Source organism: Geotrypetes seraphini, chromosome 4, assembly GCF_902459505.1.
Source record: "Geotrypetes seraphini chromosome 4, aGeoSer1.1, whole genome shotgun sequence".
NCBI classification, from domain to species: Eukaryota; Metazoa; Chordata; class Amphibia; order Gymnophiona; family Dermophiidae; genus Geotrypetes; species Geotrypetes seraphini.
Genome location: NC_047087.1, coordinates 120,153,037 through 120,173,095, shown reverse-complemented (window position 1 = coordinate 120,173,095; position 20,059 = coordinate 120,153,037). Strand labels below are relative to the sequence as shown.

Sequence of the window (20,059 nt, the reverse complement as noted above, 5' to 3'; positions counted from 1 at the left end):
AGGCCAATTGCCAATATTCCTTACTTAGCAAAACTGACAGAAAAGATTGTATTTAATCAAATATCAGAATTTGTAGAGAAAACAAATGTCTTACACCCAAATCAAACGGGTTTTAGACAATATCATTCAACCGAACATTCGCTAATTGGCATGACAACTTCTATACTTTATCATCTAGATCATCATACATCTGTTCTTTTGTTTTCCATCGATCTTTCATCTGCTTTTGATACTATCGATCACAACCTTTTACTAAATAGACTTCATTCTATTGGTATCACAGATCAGGTTCTCCTTTGGTTCAAATCTTACTTTGACAATCGTTCTTCTACTGTTTTCTTTAACAATTCATTTTCTAATAGTTTTTCTGCACCCTATGGCATTCCGCAGGGATCTATTCTTTCTCCTCTTCTTTTCAATATCTTCCTTGCGCCCCTCATGACACTCTGTCAATCTATTGGCTTCTCCGTATTTGCTTACGCAGATGACATTCAATTATTACACCCTCTTGATCCCAATAATTCTTGTGAAATTTTATCCATAACTGGAAAACTTGAGCAAATTCTCCAATGGCTTGACACAAACAGATTAGCCCTTAACATTGAAAAAACAAACATTATGCTCTTTCCTTGGAAAGATTGTCTTAAACTTTCTTCCCCGATTACTATTAAGGGCATCTCTTTGAATTTAGTTCATAAAATCAGGATTTTGGGAATTATTTTTGATGAGAAATTATCTTATCATGACCATATTAGTCATGTTGTCAAAACAACTTTTTATAGACTCCGTCAATTTCGTTCTATATCTAAATTCTTATGTTCAAAATCTCTAAATATTCTAGTTCACTCTCTAGTTATTTCTAAAATTGACTACTGTAATGCTCTGTTCAAAGGACTGTCTCAAAAGGAAATTAGACGTCTGCAAATCATCCAGAATGCCTCAATCAAACTCATTAAGAAAGCCAAAAAATTTGATCACGTCACTCCCTTACTTGAGAAAGCTCATTGGCTTCCTGTTGTTCACCGCATTATGTATAAACTATGCCTCCTTACTTTTAAATCTTTGGTATTTAAAACCCCAGCATTTATTTATAGGGTTTTAATTCCATATACATCACCTAGACGCTTGAGATCAAGTGACCAAAATTTGTTGGTCGTCCCTTCTCTTAAAGTTATTAATACGCGGCGGCAGACTATTTTTTCTGTTACAGCTCCCCAATCCTGGAATTCTCTTCCAATTCATCTGAGAGATGAAAAGAATCTTGAAAAATTTAAGAGCAAACTAAAGAGTCTTCTTTTTCAAGATGCATTCAATGCTTAATTGAACTGCTTTTGGCTCTTAATCCATTTTAACTACTTTGATTGTTTTTTATTCTCCTTCCTATTGTTTTTAACCTTAAATGTTCTACTTTTATAATTAGATTGTATTTCATCCCGAGTTTTCCCTATGTTTTTATTAATGTACGTGTAATTTAATTTATTATGTATTAGTAGTTATGAAACTTGTCGTTTATGTTTATAATTTTATTTACTACAATGTATTAGTAGTTATAGTACATCTCTTTTATGTTTGTCTTTCTATATTTTGTAATTTTATCACTTTGTATATCGCTTAGAATTCGGAATAAGCGATTAATCAAATGTTATAATAAACTTGATAAACTTGATTTACGAGGCTTCTTTTAATTCCTACCTCTGTTTTATCATTCCCTCTAAGAGAAATTAACTAACCCCTATTTGTCCAGTTCAGTGGCATAGTAAGGGGGCGGGGTGGAATACCCTGGATGCCATCTTTGCAGGGGCGCCGGCGTCTCTCCTCCTGTCTGTCCCCCCACATACTTTCTTAAACATTCTCTGGCATGAGCTGCATCTTCCACTTGCTGCTCGTGCTGGCCTCGGCTCCCTTCTGACGTCACTTCCTGGTTGTGGAACAGGACGTGACGTCAGAAGGGAGCCAAGGCCAGTGTGAGCAGCAGGTGGAAAATGCTGCTTGTGCCGGTGAATATTTCAAGAGGTTTGCAGGGGGCGCTCAAGTGGCGGGAACATGGATGACCTTAAGGTCCTTGGATGCTAAATTATCAATACTGGTTAATAAGACAAAATGTCAATCACTTTGGTTAAACTCAAAATTTATAATAGCAAAATCAAAAATTTTCTGGAAAGACTGGGTAAAGGTGGTATCAGAACATTACAATATGTATGTTCCCAAGGTGATCTGGCATCCTGCTCATTTGGGTTATCAAACACACAATCTTTTAAATGATTACAGCTAAAGCAAGTGATCCAAAAAGGAATTCCTCAATGGCGATCATTGACAGAACAACATACCTTGCCAATTTTATGCTTCCAAATAGATTTTCAAGGGCATCATGCCTCTACATGGTACTAAGTATTACAAGAACACTTACCTAAAAACCCCAAAACAGGACTCTGTGACATTTGGAGCTTAGAGATGCAATATAATATCTCAGCAACTCAATGGCCCCCAACTTTGGAAGCGTAAAGTACAGTGCACAGCCTCAGCTTCCATGAAACAATCTATGTATTTTTTTATTATACAGCATTCCTTGGACCCCAGTGAAATTGCAAAAAATTGATAAAACACAGTCTAACAAGTGCTGGCATTGTCATTTGGAAGTAGGTACCTTCGATCTCCTTTTATTTCATTGCCCCTTAATATTGGCCACCTGGAAGTCTATATGGAATAAGATAATTTTTATTCTAGAGGTACCCATACCGCTATCTTGCAGAATTATTGTTTGGAACCTCATTCATGACTAAATACTCACTTAAAAAAATAAGGATAGTCTCCTAATTATGACTGGAGTTGCCTTACAAATGATTATGAGGAATTGGAAACAATGGGATTGACTAAATTTATCTTTTTGGTGGGACACTCTTTGTTTTGTTCTATCGGTATGAGAAAATATTAGCAGAGGAATTAGGTGATTCCAAGAAATTTAAAGAGATTTGGGGACCATTGGAATCTTATATAAAAGATCTTTAAATAAATTCACACGATGCTGTCAACTTTGAAATTCCAAAGGCGCATCTAGGTTTAGGGAAAAAGGGTGGGAATGGGAGAGTGGAGAAAATACTCATGGTTTCATTTATAGAATACTAGTCTTCATTTATAGAATACTAGTCTTTAAGCCTGTTACATTAACGGGTGCTAGAGTAGATGTGTGTCTGGGTTTTTTTTTCTTTGTCTCTCTCTCTCTCCTTGGACACTGCCTGTCTGTCTGTCATTTTTTCTGTCTGTGTTTCTTCCTATGTCCTTAGTGCCCCCAGTACCTCCTTCCGGTGTCCATAATGCCCATAGTGCCCCAGTGCCTGCGTACTGGGTCCTTAGTGCCCAAGTGCCTCCTTTCTATGTCATCAGTGCCCCTAGTGCCTCCTTCCCGTGTCCCCATCACTATCTTCCAGACTTTGCCCCCACACCAGTGCCACCTCCCATCCCCCTAAGGACCCCACCCCCCTAAAGCCAGCCGGCCTGCCTCCTTCCCATCCCTCAGAGCAGCATATTTCCATTTAAACCCCCCTCCCCACCCCCATGGCAGCCTGCCTCCCATCCCTCTGAGCAGCATGCTTAAATTTAACCCCCCACCCCGAAGCCAGCCTGCCTGCCTCCTTCCCATCAGAGCAGCATGTTTCAATTTACCCCCCCACCCTGAAGCCAGCCTGTCTGCCTCCTTCCCATCAGAGCAGCATGTTTCAATTTAACCCCACCCCCACCCCCACCCCGAAGCCAGCCTGCCTCATTCTCATCAGAGCAGCATGTTTCAATTTACCCCCCACCCCGAAGCCAGCCTGCCTGCCTCCTTCCCATGTTTCCATTTAACCCCCCCCCCAGGTGCCGAACCTACCCGGCACACCCGAAACCCCCGTTGACTCTCCCAGCCGACTCTCCCACCGCTAGATGGCTGACAAACCTCCTGGCTCCAGCAGCACAGTAAACATGCTGCTTCGGGCCTTCTACTGCCCTAATTTCCTCTGCTGCATCTCTGATGATGTCATCAGGGACGCGGCAGAGGAAATCAGGCCAGTAGAAGGCCCTAAGCAGCGTGTTTACTGTGCTACTGAAGCCGGGAGGTTTTTCAGCCGTCTAGCGGTGGGAGGTGTGGCTGGGAGGGTCAACGGGGGTTTCGGGTGTGCTGGGAGGGTCAACGGGGGTTTCGGGTGTGCTGGGTAGGGTCAGCACTGGGGAGGGGGGGGAGTTGCGGCGTGTTACCTGCTGTGAGTCAGGCCGGAGCCGGCAAGCCCTCCTCCTGACATCCTCCGCTCCACACCGCCTTTGCCTTAGCGCGCATGTGCACTCTGCCGGCCACATCCCGACAGATCAGATCTCAGGGAGCACGCGGCGAGAGTGCGCATGCGCGCTTAGCATTTTATTATTATAGATACCATAAGTGCTTTTATATACATAAGAACATAAGAACTGCCATCTCCTGTTCAGACCTTCGGTCCATCAAGTCCAGCGATCCGCACACGCGGAGGCCCAGCCAAGTGTACACCTGGCGTAATTTTAGTCACCCATATCCCTCTATGCCTCTCGTAAGGAGATGCGCATCTAGTTTGCTTTTAAATCCTAGAACGGTGGATTCCGCAATAACCTCCTCTGGGAGAGCATTCCAGGTGTCCACCCTCGTTGCATGAAGCAGAACTTCCTGATATTTGTCCTGGACTTGTCCACCTTCAGCTTCAGTCCATGTCCTCTTGTCCGTGTCACCTTGGACATTGTAAATAATTTTTTTTCCTGCTCTATTTTGTCGATTCCTTTCAGTATTTTGAAAGTTTTGATCATATCCCCCCTTTTACTAAGCTGCACTAGCGGTTTTAGCGCACGCTAGAGGCTAATGCCAGCATTGAGCTGGCGTTAATTCTAGCCACATAGCGCAGGTTTAGCATGCGCTAAAAACGCTATCGCAGCTTAGTAAAAGGAGCCCTTAATAAACAGTTGAAACAGAACTAATATGGAAGACTGCATTAAAAATATAGTAAAGGCATGGAAATAGTTGATTTCAAGTGTTTGGATCAGTTCAGAAATCTGTAAAATACTTCAGTGCAGCTGTCTGATCTCACAAACTGAATGCAGAGCTTTTTTTTTTTTTTTTAACAATGCAAAGCCAGAGGACAGCTTGTGCAATACAACTTGAGAGGTACTGCCTTCAAATATTTTCAGCAATACTTAACTAATAATCAAATACTGCTGTGGAAGATGCTCTTGATACAAGTACGCCTGAGCAATAATGAGACACAACCCAAGATAAGATGACCAAATATGGGCAGCTTTTTAGATTGCTGGCATATTTGTTTTAAATTACTAACATGTTGGGACAGCCCTTGGGAAGCTTGACACAGTAGGACTTTCCTATGAATGGGATAGGTTAGAACAATCCTTTACGAGTCCCTAGAAACCAGCATAATTCATTAGCCAGATCTATGTGACTCTCTGTTCTAAAAGCTAATTCTTTATCTATACTGTTTATTGTATCTGTTGGGTATTAGACGTGCTAATCTGTGAACTCATGTTGTGTGTTTGTTATTAATACTTTGTATCGCACTAATCACAGGGTACAAAATTCTTCAATTATAGAAAACGTTAAGAAGATTCTTAATATAATTTTATGTGAAATGCTCAGCCCTCCAACCAAAGTGCTTATATGGTTTATGGCAGGGGTGTCCAATCTTTTGGCTTCCCTGGACTGCATTGGCTGAAAAAAATGTTTCTGGGGCCGCACAAATGCGCAAACACTGCAGCAAGACAGAGGAGGGAGCCGGTAAGACGGTAAACACCCGGGGGCAGCAGAGGAAAACACTGCATCACCCTCGACCGGGGCCAAACAAAATACTTCACGGGGCTGCATGCGGCCCTCAGGCCACAGGTTGGACACCCCTGGTTTATGGTTTATTATTATTATATGTACAAACCATAGGTTGCCAAAGAGACCATCGTCACGCTCTCGCAGTCTCACTCCGCCAAACATTTCCTTCCCTTAAGAGTCCCTTAAGAATTTTGAACCCTTATCTTTGGTTTGTAGGAAAAAAGAGATATTGATTCCCCTGTATAAGACTCTAGTGAGACCTCATGTATAATACACTTCTCCCTCAGTATTCGCGGGGGTTAGGGGCAGAGCCGGCCTGCGAATGTTGAAAATTTGCAAATTTTGGAGCGGCTCTGACCCACCCCCGCCTCCCTCTCTAACCTTACCTTGTGGTCTAGCGGGCTTTCGGGGCAGGAGCGATTTTCCTACGCTCCTGCCCCTTGCAGATCACTCTTAGGAAATGGCTGCCGTGAGTTCCCATAGTCTCTCGAGACTATGACGGGAGGTCACGGCAGCCATTTCCTATGAGTGATCTGCACAGGGCAGGAGCGTAGGAAGATCGCTCCTGTCCCGAAAGCCCACTAGACCACTAGGTAAGGTCTGAGATGCTGGGAGGGAGCCGGGAAGGTCTGGAATTCAGCTTTATTTAAAAATTAAAAAAAAAAAAAAATCGTGAATAATCAAATCCGCGGATACTGAAACCGCGAATTTGGAGGGAGAAGTGTATTGTGTACAATTCTGGAGACGCCTTCAAAAAGATATAAACTGGGAATTGGAGAGGTATTATCCTGGTTCTCAATTTACTTGTTAGGAAGGTCGTTTGCACTGAGGAATGGACAGATGGTATTGGATGTAAAGGATGTAAAAAAAGGAGTGCCCAAAGGATCTGCCCTATCAGCTCTGTTATTTAATTTATATCTGGATACGCTAGGAAAAAGATTTTGAGAACTAGGAGTGCATTATTGATTTTTATGCAGACAATATTTTTTTTTCTTCCCCATTGAGAGTGGAATGTTGGAAGTTAGGAAAGATGTGAATAAGTATCTGAGTACTGTGAATGAGTGGATGGATGAACATGGGTTACAATCGAATATTGGGAAGTCTGTGGTAACGTTAGTGAGTGAGGATGATGTGGAAAATCTTCTAACTGAAATCCAGGTCCAAGGAATGAACTTGCAGGTTAGAAGGGAGATGGTGATCTTAGGTGTCTGCTTAAATTTACACTCTTTCAATGAGAAGACAGGCCTTCAGGATTATCCAGGGTGGGTACTCGCAGTTACGGACACTTTATCAGCTGAAGCCAATGCCATTGCCGTACGACTTTCGATCGGTGGCACAGGCATTGATTTTGACACGCCTAGATTACTATAATATGCTTTACTTAGGTGTGACCAAGATTAGATATAAGGCGTTGCAGCAATTAAGGAACTCTATTGCGAGGACATACAACCCCTGTGCTAAAACAGCTGCACTGTCACAAAGGGTTTGTTATAAAATGTTATCGGTGATACATCAGAGTTTATATGGATCTGTTCCTTTGAACCTTCAATCTCTATGGGAGGTGTATCAGCTGAGAAGGAATTTAAGGTCTGGTGGTACTATGAGATTAACTTCCATGACGGAGAAAACTGTCCGGTATGCTAAGTCCAGAGTGGCAATGTCTGTAGCAGGGGTAAAATTTTGGAATTCCCTCCTTGGTATCCTGAGGACCTGTTCTGACTGTTTACAATTTAGAAAGATGTTAAAGACACAACTGTTTGTGGAGGCTTTTTGAAAAAAATTATTTGGGAGCCATATTTAATAAGAATTCTAAAATGTGGTTATTGCACTTCATTTAATGGGATGGCTACTGTGTAAATTCATTGAGTTTGTGTCATTATTTTAGGAGGATGAAATTACCATGTAATTGCAATGTAATTTGAATGCATTTTGTAAATGTATTGTTTATGAATTGTTATGAATATTTTTAATTGTTAACCGCTTAGTTTTAGGCGGTCTAGAAATTTTAGAAATAAATAAACAGGATGGAGTCAGTCCAGAGGAAGGCTACTAAAATGGTCCATGGTCTTTAGCATAAGACTCATGGCCACAGATTTAAAGATCTCAGTTTGTATACTTTGGAAGAAAAGTGGGAGAGGGGAGATATGATGGAGATCTTTAAATACCTATGTGGCATAAATGCGCATGAGGTGAGTCTCAGTTGAGAGGAAGCTCTGGCATAAGGGGGCATAGGATGAAGGTGAAAGGGGATGGATTCAAATGTAACCTCCAGAAAATACTTTTTCACAGAAAGGGTGGTAAATACCGGTGGGGGGGGGGGGGGGGGGAGGAGATAAAGAGTGTATCTAAATTCAAGACAACTTGGGACAAGTAAGTTGGACCTCTAAGGGAGAGGGAGGGGATAGTGGACAGCATGATTGGGCAGACTAGATAGACCATATGATCTTTATCTGCCTTAATTTTTCTGTTTTCTATGTGCTGGTGTTAGGGAACCGTAGTGTTTTAGCCCTGATAGATTTTTCTTTTTTTCTTACTGAACCTACTAGGGACTGATACATGCAGTGAGCCTCTTGCTTCCCTCCGGGCTGTTTTTGCAGGAAAGTCAAAGGGAGTAAGTGTGAAGTGTGGAGGAAGGAGGGAGGGCTCTCTGGATTTATTTATTTAAGAGTTGTCTGAGAATTCTTTTGTAGCTTTGTGTAGTCTGTGCGCAAAGCTTCAGCGCCTCTTAAGACCTAACACTACCAAAGCCTGAGTAAATGATTTATCTAATGACAGGGACACCTCTTGGAGTTTTCAAACCATCTGGGATCAATGGGACCTTGGTTGCATCAAGATTTAAGCATAAAGGGGGCAATCTATTACGGAGTGCCATAATTTAGGTGCAGAGAAGCAGCAAAGTGAGCACTAATGTAACAACAGCATTTGGGTGCTAGGATGCTATTACAGGATCCAACATTTAGGTGCGCCCACTTGCGCCATGTCAATAGCAAGCATATCAGCACGGAACTTATTACGCATGCAAATATTGGTCACACCCATGCCCCTCCTCTATGAACACCCCCTTGGTATTCTGTAAATTAAAGTGCACAGAAATGGTGCTTAAATTTAGGTGCTAAGTTATAGCATGCGGGAGAAAGAGTCTTGGAAGAAGAGATTTGAGGTTAGCCCTGTGTGACACGGGCAAGACCGCAAGACATCATCATGGATTTAAATTTAGCCTGCCATTGCCAGTGTAGCCTGGTTGACTGAATTTTTAGGATTCTGCACTGGGACTGAGCGTTGAGTACAGCTGTTCCTCAAGTAGATTGCTAGTTGTGACAACAAGGTGTCTCTGCTTCTTATACATCTTATACTCCTCCCAGGACTAGTACTGTGGGGAATATTCTCAAATATTCATGGTAAAATCCGACGGGCTGCTGTTGAGGCCGCTACTATAACAATTTCAAAAAGGTGAGGCATTTTTAAAAATCGTGCATGCAAATGAGGTTTGCGGAGTGTCCCTAAATGTGCATGTGCCGATCGCTGGTGATGGCAATTGGCACATGTGCAGAATAAACTTTCAAATAAAAAAAATAGATATAAAAAGACTCCAGATCGGCAGGAGGGATTCCCACTCCCTCCCACTGCTACCGTAAAGCAACCCCCTCTCTGATTGGCCTAGACACCTAAGGCCCCTCCCATAGTAGGGGCCTTAAGGAACCTGGGCCAATCAGAGCCTCAGGCCCCTCCCCGGTACATCCCAGGATGCACTGGGGAGGGGAAGGCCCACCATTTTGAAGGCAGGGCCTGCTGGTCGGAGGTAGGAGGCATCCCTTCGGCCAGCCTTCATAAACAAGGTCACGGGGGATCATCGGGGTTATTACGGCAGCGGCGGGAGGAAGTGGGCATCCCTCCCACTGCCGTGGGGGGGAGGGTGCTGAGTGGCTACTTGGCGGTGGGAAGAAGTGGGCATCCCTCCTGCTGCCAGGGCAGTGGGTGAGTTGACGGCGACAACATTTTCTGGCAGGTCTGAGGTGTCAAGCCTTGCTTTCCTGTCAATTCCTAAGCCAAACAGCGCTCAGGCACTGACCAGAAAGTAAGACTAGGACAACTCAGACCTGCTTGATAATTTTGCTCGCAAATGTAGGACAGTGAGGTTAGGGAATCACTCAGCAATAATAGAGAATCTACCAGAGTGCTCTTTTAAATATTAATTAACTCGTTTTAATACATTTGCTTGGCAGAGTCAGAGACTGCTAGGAAGCTCAGAAAATACCACGGTAAGCTGTTATAATCTATCCCTAAAATACATGAGTGCTAAGCCGGCGGGAACCGGTTTAGCAACCACGTTAAAGTTTTGAGCATCTTCCCCACAGTACAGATGCATCCTTTATATTGTAGAGCAGGAATTCTTAACTTTTTTGGTTCCTGCATCTCTTTAAATGATTAAAGAGATCCTCACACTCCCTTCCTAAAACACATGTCCACTAGTGACTACTGACAGCTACATACGTACCTCTAACTGTTCTAATTGCCAGTGTCGCTAAAATTACAGTAGTATACAGTTACACTACCAATAACTGTCCTAATAACTGCTTCATTCTGCCTAGAAATTTCACTAAATTGCCTCAGATTTCAAGGCCCTTCTCCATACCCCTTTTGATCTCTTCCCACTGGGCTCCACTTGTTAAAAACCCCTGTGGTAAAGGAGTGTATTTCATAAAGTTTGTGGGAGTGGACTATTGATGTAGAGCAGTAGTCTCAAATTCAAACCCTTTGCAGGGTCACATTTTGGATTTGTAGGTACTTGGAGGGCCTCAGAAAAAATAGCTAATGTCTTATTAAAGAAATGACAATTTTGCATGAGGTAAAACTCTTTATAGTTCATAAATCTTTCCTTTTGGCTAAGTCTTAATAATAATATTGTAATTTATAGCTAAAGAGACATTTGATCAAGAAACTATTTTATTTTACTTTTGTGATTATGATAAACATATCGAGGGCCTCAAAATAGTACCTGGCGGGCCGCATGTGGCCCCCGGGCCGCAAGTTTGAGACCACTGATGTAGAGCTAGGTTTGGTCAGGTACTCTGAAGCATCCAGTGTGTCTAATAGTATTGGAAACTAAACTTACTCTCTCACCTGTCACCCTCCCTCCACACTCACGCAACTCCTGAACACCCATTATTCATATCAGACAATAAACAAATAAAATGATTCACACCACATAATTTGGAAGAATTAACATGACTGCAGCTTTGTTTATTGACAATAATACCTCACTTGAGCACATGAGGTTGCTTAAAATATACAGTATTAATAACTTGATCACCAACTAGTGGCCTTAAGAGAATAAACACCATGTTCTAGCTAAGTAGCCTCTTGGCGCATAGAAATTGCTGCTTACAAAGATCGTTCATGCTACCCAGTTCTGAGCCCTGTCATGTAAGAGCTAGGGCCTACTGAGCTGGCATGGACTGGTGGGGTCTCTGGATCCTCAAGCAGACGACCTGGCACATAAGCAACTGGTGAGTTGCCAAGGACCTTGTCACTCAACACCTTCCATCAGCAGACTTGTAAAATGCTCCGGTGACTGCCAAACTGTAACAAACATTAGACCAACCTGTAAACTGTATTGACACTACACTGTTTCCACACCTTGTCATTCCTCTTCCAGGGGGAGAAGCAATGGAAAGCTCTTCAGAGGTACGGGTGGGGTCCCCCAGCCACCACTACCTCATATCTGAGCCACAGACTCTATCCCACTTCCAAATTGGGGCCCAGTCCCTCTGATCCCCTACCCAAGATCTCCTCTTTGAGCCCTTCCCTTTCGATCCCCCATTCTGACCAACTTGACTGCTTTTATATGATCTGGGCCTGTCTCTCCCCATATCCTAACAAGACCTTATATGATGCACACCTTCATGTTATTTGTGGCAGCTGGGGTAAGCAGTTATGCTTCCTTATTTAGATAAAATATCCTGTTAACATCAAAGGACCTGCTTCATCAAGGTCTTTCCCCCTGGATGCAAGATTTAAGCATCGTTTTAATGAATTTCACTCTTACAAATAAATAAATTAAAAAAAAGTACAGTGATTAACTTCTGAAAATGTGGAGTGACATTTTTAATATGACCTCTAAATCTGATTTTGGATGTTTTGGGGAAAAACGTCCAAAAATCCAGTAGAGAAAATGACCATTTTCAAACCAGAAAAAAGGCCGTTTGCTAGATGTGTTTCTCCTCAGTGCATCTATCTTTTTGAACCATTTTTGACCCCCCCCATCCAAATAAAAAACAAGCAAAAATCAATCATTGGAATGTAGGAGTGGCCAGCATTTGTAGTAGACTGACTTCACAGAGCTGTTAGGCACCCCAGGGGGTACTGCAATGACCTTCACATAAGTTCCCAGGTACCACAACTCATTATATCTCTCTTACATTGTATGGTGAACCCTCCAAAACTCACCCACAACCTACCTAACTGTATACTTTCCTAATAGCCCCTATGCCTGCAGGTGTCGCCTTTTATTAAATTTAATGACCCAAGTCATCTTCTACTGAGGCCAGAGTGCATAAAAGAGCCACATGATTTTGTGGTTCTTTTGATGAAATGTGGCCCTGGCAGTGGGAGATGATATGATCATGTGCTTCTTTGACCACTGAGTTGGATTGCATTTTAAGATGTTGGAAGTCAATGCAGAAATACTGTTAAAAGGTACCTGGAGGTATGTTGTGTGTGTTGGTTTTTTTTTTTTTTTTTTTATATTTTGCATATCCTACAATTCTATGCGGATTACAAATTATTCAGGTACTCAAGCATTATTCCCTAACTGTCCTGGCGGGCTCCCACTCTATCTAATGTACCTGAGACAATGAGGATTGGTGACTTGCCCAGGGTCACAAGGAGCAGTGCAGGATTTAAACCCACAACTTCAGGGTGCCAAGGCTGTAGCTCTAACCACTGCACCACATACTCACAAAGCATGGGGCGGAATTCAGGAAATGGGGGCCAAAGTTAGGAAATGGGAAGATCCGCGCTAAACTAGTATTCCGCAAAGGGCCCTCTGTGTGGCGCACCCTTTACAGAACACTAGCTTAGCTAGAGATGGGGTTGGTTTGATCACATTTCACCAAAACTGTACCAACTGCATTGGCCTCTCGAATACAGTTTAAGATCCTTGTGCAGATTTTCCAGTGTCTGTTTTTGTTAGCTTCTGCTTGTTTGCAGGCCTTAATTCAGTGACATGAACCAGTTCGAGATTTGACATCTGCAGCAGCCAGATCCTTTGTGCTGATAACAATATCCTGGGCCTGCTCCATTGCGGGTCCACATCTGTGGAACAACTTGCCGGAATATGTCTGCTTTTGTACCTCTCCACAGCAATTTTAAAAAGTTTTTGAAAACTTATTTATTTTCATGTGCATTTTCATGTTCATAAGGGCTACTGCTTCTGTTTTGTTTGTTTGAATTGAGCTGTACAGTATTTGTCTTGTTTATGGGGTTATAAAGTTTTGAGGGGATAGGGGATTTTGTTTGTTTCTGTTATTATGGATGTTTTATTGTGAGATGCTTTAGTTCAAATGGCATATACTATAAGTACCATACATAAATAACTGGGTGCTGAAATCGAGGGCAAATGTTGGTGAACAACTAATTTGAAGTTGGGTACATAAATAACATTGTGCCTAGATTCTGGGAATGTCCCTTTTGAGTTGCACAGTGCACTCAATAAGATTTAGGCATGCTTTTTATAGAGTTGATCATAAAGCAGATCACACATAACTCCTAATTATTGTCTTTTAAGTGCCTCAACTACGGTTATTGATTAATTCCTAGTACCATATATATTTGAAAATAAACCAAGATTTTTGGGCCAAAAAATGGCCTGAAAATGGGGGTCTTGGTTTATATTTGAGCCAGCCCCCATCCCATACCCTCTGCGAGCCTCCAGTACTGCCCTGGTAGTCCAGTGGTGCGGGGAGCCAGAGCTTACATCAGTCTCTCCCTCCCTTCCTCCCTCACGGTGACTATGTGCATCTAGCTAAAAAGCCTGCCCCACCCTTTCTCTCCCCTCCCGGTCCCCCTGCAGGCAGGACAGGAACGATCCCTTTATGCTCCTGCCCTTCGGTCTCCGTAGTTAAAAAAAAATGGCTGCCGCGAGATCCCATGTCAACCTTTGTGAGACTTGTGCAACTAGCTAACTAGCCTGCCCCTCCCCTCCCGGTCCCCCTGCAGGTCTACCTTAGGTCCCTGGTGGTCTAGCGGTGAGGCAGGGCAGGAGCGATCCCTTTATGCTCCTGCCCGGCAGTCTCTGTAGTGAAAAAATGGCTTCCACGAAATCCATGGCCAATGTTGAGCAACCTATGTAGAATCTGCTGGTGTTTTGGGTTTAGCTCATGTGTTCAGTAGTAGATCTAGGTGAGTTCCAATAGATATTTCCTTGTTCCTGGAGGGCTCACAATCTGTTTGTACCTAAGGCAATACAGGGTTGTTTGACTTACTCCAGACCTGGAGGCTTGTCTTGGGATTTGAAGCCTAGTTTCCCTGGTTCTTAGCCTGTATTTCCAACCATTAGGCTACTCCTCTAGGGCAGGGATAGGGAACTCCGGTCCTCGAGAGCCATATTCCAGTCGGGATTTCAGGATTTCCCCAATGAATATGCATGAGATCTATTTGCATGCACTGCTTTCAATGCATATTCATTGTAAAAATCCTGAAAACTCGACTGGAATACGGCCCTCGAGGACCGGAGTTCCCTACCCCTGCTCTAGGGTTACCATATAGCTCCAGAAAAAAGAAGAAGGATTGAGATATCTGGGTTTTACTTTCATTTCTTTCAACGGAAGTAAAACCGTCCTTTTTTTGGAGCCATATGGTAGCCCTACTAGTCCTTCAATGTGCTGTGTTTACTTCCTACTATATGTAAGGTTTTGAGAGGGAGGGGACATTTGACTCCCTCTCAGCAGTAGAAGATCCTCAGCCAAATTTTTCTTAAGGCCCTTTAGGTTGGAGTTAAGCAATTGATAGCACTGTCAGGTGTATACGGCCTGAACAGGCACAGAAAGACAGTCCCTGCTGTGTATTGCTAACAGTCTAGTCCATTGTTTCTCAACTCGGTCCTGGAGTACCCCCTTGCCAGTCGGGTTTTCAGGATACCCACAAAGAATATGCATAAATTTAATTTGCATACACTGCCTCCATTATATGCAAATTTCTTTCATGCATATTCATTGTGGATATCCTTAAAACCCGACTGGCAAGGGGGTACTCCAGGACCGAGTTGAGAAATACTGCTCTAGTCCTTAAATTTTCACACAATATCAAAAACCCAAAAGGGGACTATCAAAACAGTCAATACACAAAAATTCCCCAATATAAACCCAGAAAGGTAGGTAGCACTGCAACCTAACCACCGACACCCTCAAAAGGGGAAAAACAATTTTTGTGTATTGACTAGTCCTTAAATTGGCATTAAGAACAGGGATATGATGCTTGTGTGAATTCAGGATCTTTGCATGCATCGCAGCACTGTTGGGGAATTCTTATATAGGTGTAATAAAAGAAATCTCAGCATTATAACAAATTCAAGTTTTTTTTTGTTTGTTTTTTGCTGTGATGCTGGTGGTGGGGTTAAGTGAAAGTACTTTCTTGTCCCATACCATAATGGAGCAGTCTGTCAACACTGTACTCAGCAAATAAAAACAGGGTTTGAGAGAGAGAAAGATGCAGTGAAAGCTGGACATCCCTTCCTAATCTACCCCCCCACACACACTTCACATACTTTTAGAATACAGGGAACAGAAAGCAGTTGAATGCATGAGACAGGGAACAGCCAGAGGCTAATAAAGAAAGTTTGCATTAGAGCCACAAGCTAATGCTGAACACATGGTTTCTAATTCAAATGTAATAACCAGTTTTTACTAATGCAGTAGGCAAATTATGGAACGCTCTTCCTAGTAACTTCAGACTTCTCTTGAAATTTTTAAGAAAGATCTCAAAACTTTTCTATTTTCTGATGCTTTTTTATAAGCATCAGTTCTTATAATCTGCAATATCAGTCTCACCAGACGAAGCATATAAGACCATCCCTAAACCTCATGTGTTATCCTTCCCCTATGCTTTTCTATTATAAATTATATTTCTTCCCTTATCCTCCTGTGCAGTATATTGTTTTATAACTATTTTGTTGTTTTAATTATTTGTACCTATATTTTATGTAAGCCGCTTAGCTGTTACACAATTTGCGGGATATCAAAAATTAATGAAACTTGGTGTGCAAATAGGACCTGCACAAAACTTGTGCATTAATTGGGGAGAGCACACTGCATGCATGTGCACAAGGTTCTGTGCTCTCAGGGCAACTAGTGCTCTGTGTACATCTGAGCAGAAAAGTGTATCGGCACATATCTTGTACATGTGCAGAAATCGTGCTCTGTCCAAAACATTCCTGTGATGCTGATATTTATGTGTGGAACATGCGTAGATGTGTACTGATCCAGTTCTTTTTCTGCTTAGACCTCTGTGCAGGGACATCACCTCCTCCCTGTTGTCTTTTTTGATGTATAGTCTTCATGGAGGCCAAGAAAAAAAAGCTGGTAGGTCCAGTACATTGCTCAGGAAAAGAAGCAGTGGGGCAGTTTAGAAATGCTCAAATGAAATTTTATTAAGATTCAGTAAAAATATGGTTTTAAGTATATACAGTATATCTATACTTCAAAATCAATTGTAAAAACAACCCAGCATGTTTCGGCATTCACAATAACTGCATCAGGGGCAAATATTACATTGACAATGAGTCAGATAATATACTTTATCTACCTATTAGAAAGTACCACTTGACACAAAAAAGAGCCCTTACCAGATATTGAAATAAAACAGCCAAGCAGCTTGTAGTAATGTGCCCAAGTGAGCCATCACCTTCCCTTGTTCTGTCTTTTCTACCCGTGGAGGGGCATAATCAAAAGAAACGTCTAAGTCCATTTTGGGCCTAAGTCGCCCAAAGTCGGACACGGGAAAAGATCCATTTTCCAAAAATACGTCCAGCATTTTTTTTTTCCATGAAATTTTAAATTTATTTATTTTTTTAAAAAAATCATTCAACTGTACATCCAGCCGTCTGATTGCCCAGACTGCTAAGTCGTCCATCTTTATACCCCATGTTCGTCCAAGTCGCAAACGCCTAGAAAAAGACCTTTTGGGTGCGGAGAGGCCAGAAAAGTGATGGACTGGACACCCAGACATGGCACCAGAGTAGTGGGGTACCTTACAGGGCACTGCTGTAAACTTCACAAAAGGGTCTCACATACACATTTCACTACAGCTCCCTTATAGGTCATGGTGACCCCCCCAAAATGCCCCCATAATCTACTAGACCCACCTATCTACCACCCCAATAGCCCTTATGGCTACAGGAGCCACTTATATGGGTTTTTGGGGGGGTGCACATTTTTCACCATGAATGCAGTGATTAGAGTGGCTTATGGACCTGGGTCCTCCTCTCCATGGTTCACTAACCCACCCCCAAGACCACTTAAGCTACCTCTGTGCAGCTCTACTGTGCTGATGTTCTGGAGGCAGATATGTAAAGTTGGTATTACGATTTTTATGGGGGTTGGGGGAGGCAGTGATGACTTGGGGCAGTGTGTGGGGGTCTGTACTTTGTGTCTGCAGTGCTTATCTGGTCACTTTGGATACCTTTTGTGGACTTAGACCTAGTTTTAGATGGTTCACAACGTCCAAGTTCTTTCTTGGCAGTGTTGTTAAACTTTCGGTTATACATGCCCTCGACACTTCTCCTGTCATGCTCCTTTTAGCTCTGGTCGTTCAGCAGCACTGTGAAGGCCTATGTCGTTTTTAAATACGTCTAAAACCCAGTTCGATTATTGACACTTGGATGACTTGTCTTTTAGATCATCCAAGTACCGTTTTAGGCTGGTTGTTAGACATTTTTCTGTTTCGATTATGAGCCCCTTAATCTTCATGTAGGCCATGAAGAAGCAGCAGGTTCTGTATACTATCAGGAATGAGCAGGCATTAAATCTTCACAGATACTACTGCAGAAGAATGAGTTTACACTTCTGCTCCTCAGACCAAGAATTCAGAGTCCTACATTCTGCTCAACCTTAAAGTATTCTACACTTCCCCCTCCGTATTCATGAATTCCGTATCTACGGATTCGCTTATTCGCGATTTTAAACCAAAAAATGCATTTTCATTTTTCAGGCTATTTTAAGCCCTGTAAGCGATCTTCCCACGCTCCTGCCCTGTGCAGATCGCTTACAGGAAGTGGCTGCCTTGAGCTCCCGTCGTCTCTAACACTGATTTTAATATGTTGTGCATTGGTATCTAGTACAAAGCTTTGCGTAGGGTTAGCTTCTGTGTAAAACCCTTTTCTGCATTCTGCTCCCAGAAAATTATCTGTGGATGTTGCGCTAACCACATGCTGTCTGTCTTGTGGAAACTTTCTGTATCAGTCCCAGAGATAGTAGTCAGAAATCCAACAGCTTGTTTCTATGTAGCTGATAAATAACAGGTGCCTAGAACTACCTATAATGTGGTGACATTCTTCTGGAACAACCCACACCTAGAGACTATCGGGCTGCCTAGGGCTGGGGTGGGGAAACTCTTCACACCATAACCTGGTCACTTCGCTAAGAGGGAGGTACTTGTAGCAGAGGTTTAAAGTTCCTTTCTGGATGACGACTCCATTACAGCAGCAAAGGAGCGAGGGCACTTGAAATATGTTTTCCCTGTTGACTCTTGAAATCACACAAAAAGTTATCTTGAATTCTTAAAGAGGATTCTGGTAGTTTCCCAGAACAAGCTTGAGCTCATACTGTATTATAGCATGCTTTGTTTTGGACTGAGATATTGCAAGGTTTTCTTAGAAACATAGAAATATGACAGCAGATAAAGGCCAAGTGGCATATCCAATCTGCCCATTCTCAGCATCCATCTCCTTCCTTCCCTAAGAGATCCCACCTATCCCATGCCATTCTTGAATTCAGATAATCTTTGTCTCCACCACCTCCACCGGGGGACTATTCCATGCATATACTACCCTTTCTGTGAAACTGAGTGGCAGCAGGTTTAGGACAAATGTTAGGAAGTTCTGTTTCACACAGAGAGTGGTTGGCGCTTGGAATGCTCTCCCGGAGGAGGTTGTGGCGGAGACTACTGTTCCGAGTTTCAAGCGCAAGTTGGACGCACATCTTCTTGAAAATCATATTGAAGGATACGAGAAATCCGGGTCTCCTAAAAGGTGTACTTAAATGGGCCACCGCGTGCGCAGATCGCCGGACAAGATGGACCTCGGTCTGATCCGGTGAAGGCATTTCTTATGTTCTTAAAAGTATTTCCTTTTACAGTAAAACCTTGGTCTGCGAGCATAATTTGTTCCGGAAGCATGCTTGTAATCCAAAGCACTCGTATATCAAAGCGAATTTCCTCATAGACAATAATGGAAACTCGAACGATTCGTCCAGAACCCAAAAATGTTAATACAAAATACTACATGCTGTGAGCGCTTGAGCTATGGGTAAATTGGGTGTGACACTTCTAATTACGTTCAGCCGCACGCAGCGTAAGATGCGTGTATGTCATGCATGCTTGAACTGTGGGTAAATTGGCCGGGACACTTTTATTATGCTCTGTGGGTTCTGATGATGTGACGCGCGATATGTGCTCGTACTGCAAGACAATGCTCGTTTATTGAGTTAAAATTTTATAAAATGTTTTGCTCGTCTTGCAAAACACTCGTAAACCATGTTGCTCGCTATCCAAGGTTTGACTGTATTACTCTTTGAACAGTCTCCCGGAAGAAGTGGTGGAGACAGAGACTGTGTCTGATTTCAAGAAAGCCTGGGATAGTCACGTGGGATCTCTTAGAGAGAGGAAGAGATAATGGTTACTGCGGATGGGCAGACTAGATGGGCCATTTGGCCTTTATCTGCCATCATGTTTCTATGTTTCCTAAGCCTATAACCTCTTAACTTCATTCTATACCATTTCATTCTGGAGTTTTCATTCATTTGAAAAAGACTCTCCTTCTATACATTAATGTCATAGAGATATTTAAATGTGTCTGTCACATTTCCTCTCTTCCCACCTTTCTTCCAGAGTATATATTCTGTCCCCATATGCTTTATGACCACTGACCAGTTTTGTAGCTACCCTCTTGGCTGACTTTATCCTGTTTATATCTTTTTGAAGGTGCAGTCTCCATAATTGCATATAGTATTCTAAATTGGGCCT

General features: G+C 42.6%; 1 protein-coding gene across 4 annotated transcripts in view; it reads left to right on the top strand.

Annotated features, from left to right (window-relative positions):
* The window catches only part of BOC (BOC cell adhesion associated, oncogene regulated), a 218,035-nt gene that overhangs the window by 42,429 nt on the left and 155,547 nt on the right, over positions 1-20,059 (top strand). Inside the window, exon 2 of one of the 4 annotated variants that reach the window (XM_033942441.1) lies at positions 16,322-16,401. The exons of the other annotated variants lie outside the window; for them this stretch is intronic. The gene's annotated coding sequence lies outside the window, so the exon portion shown is untranslated. The remainder of the gene's footprint in view (positions 1-16,321; positions 16,402-20,059) is intronic. 4 annotated transcript variants of the gene reach the window in all.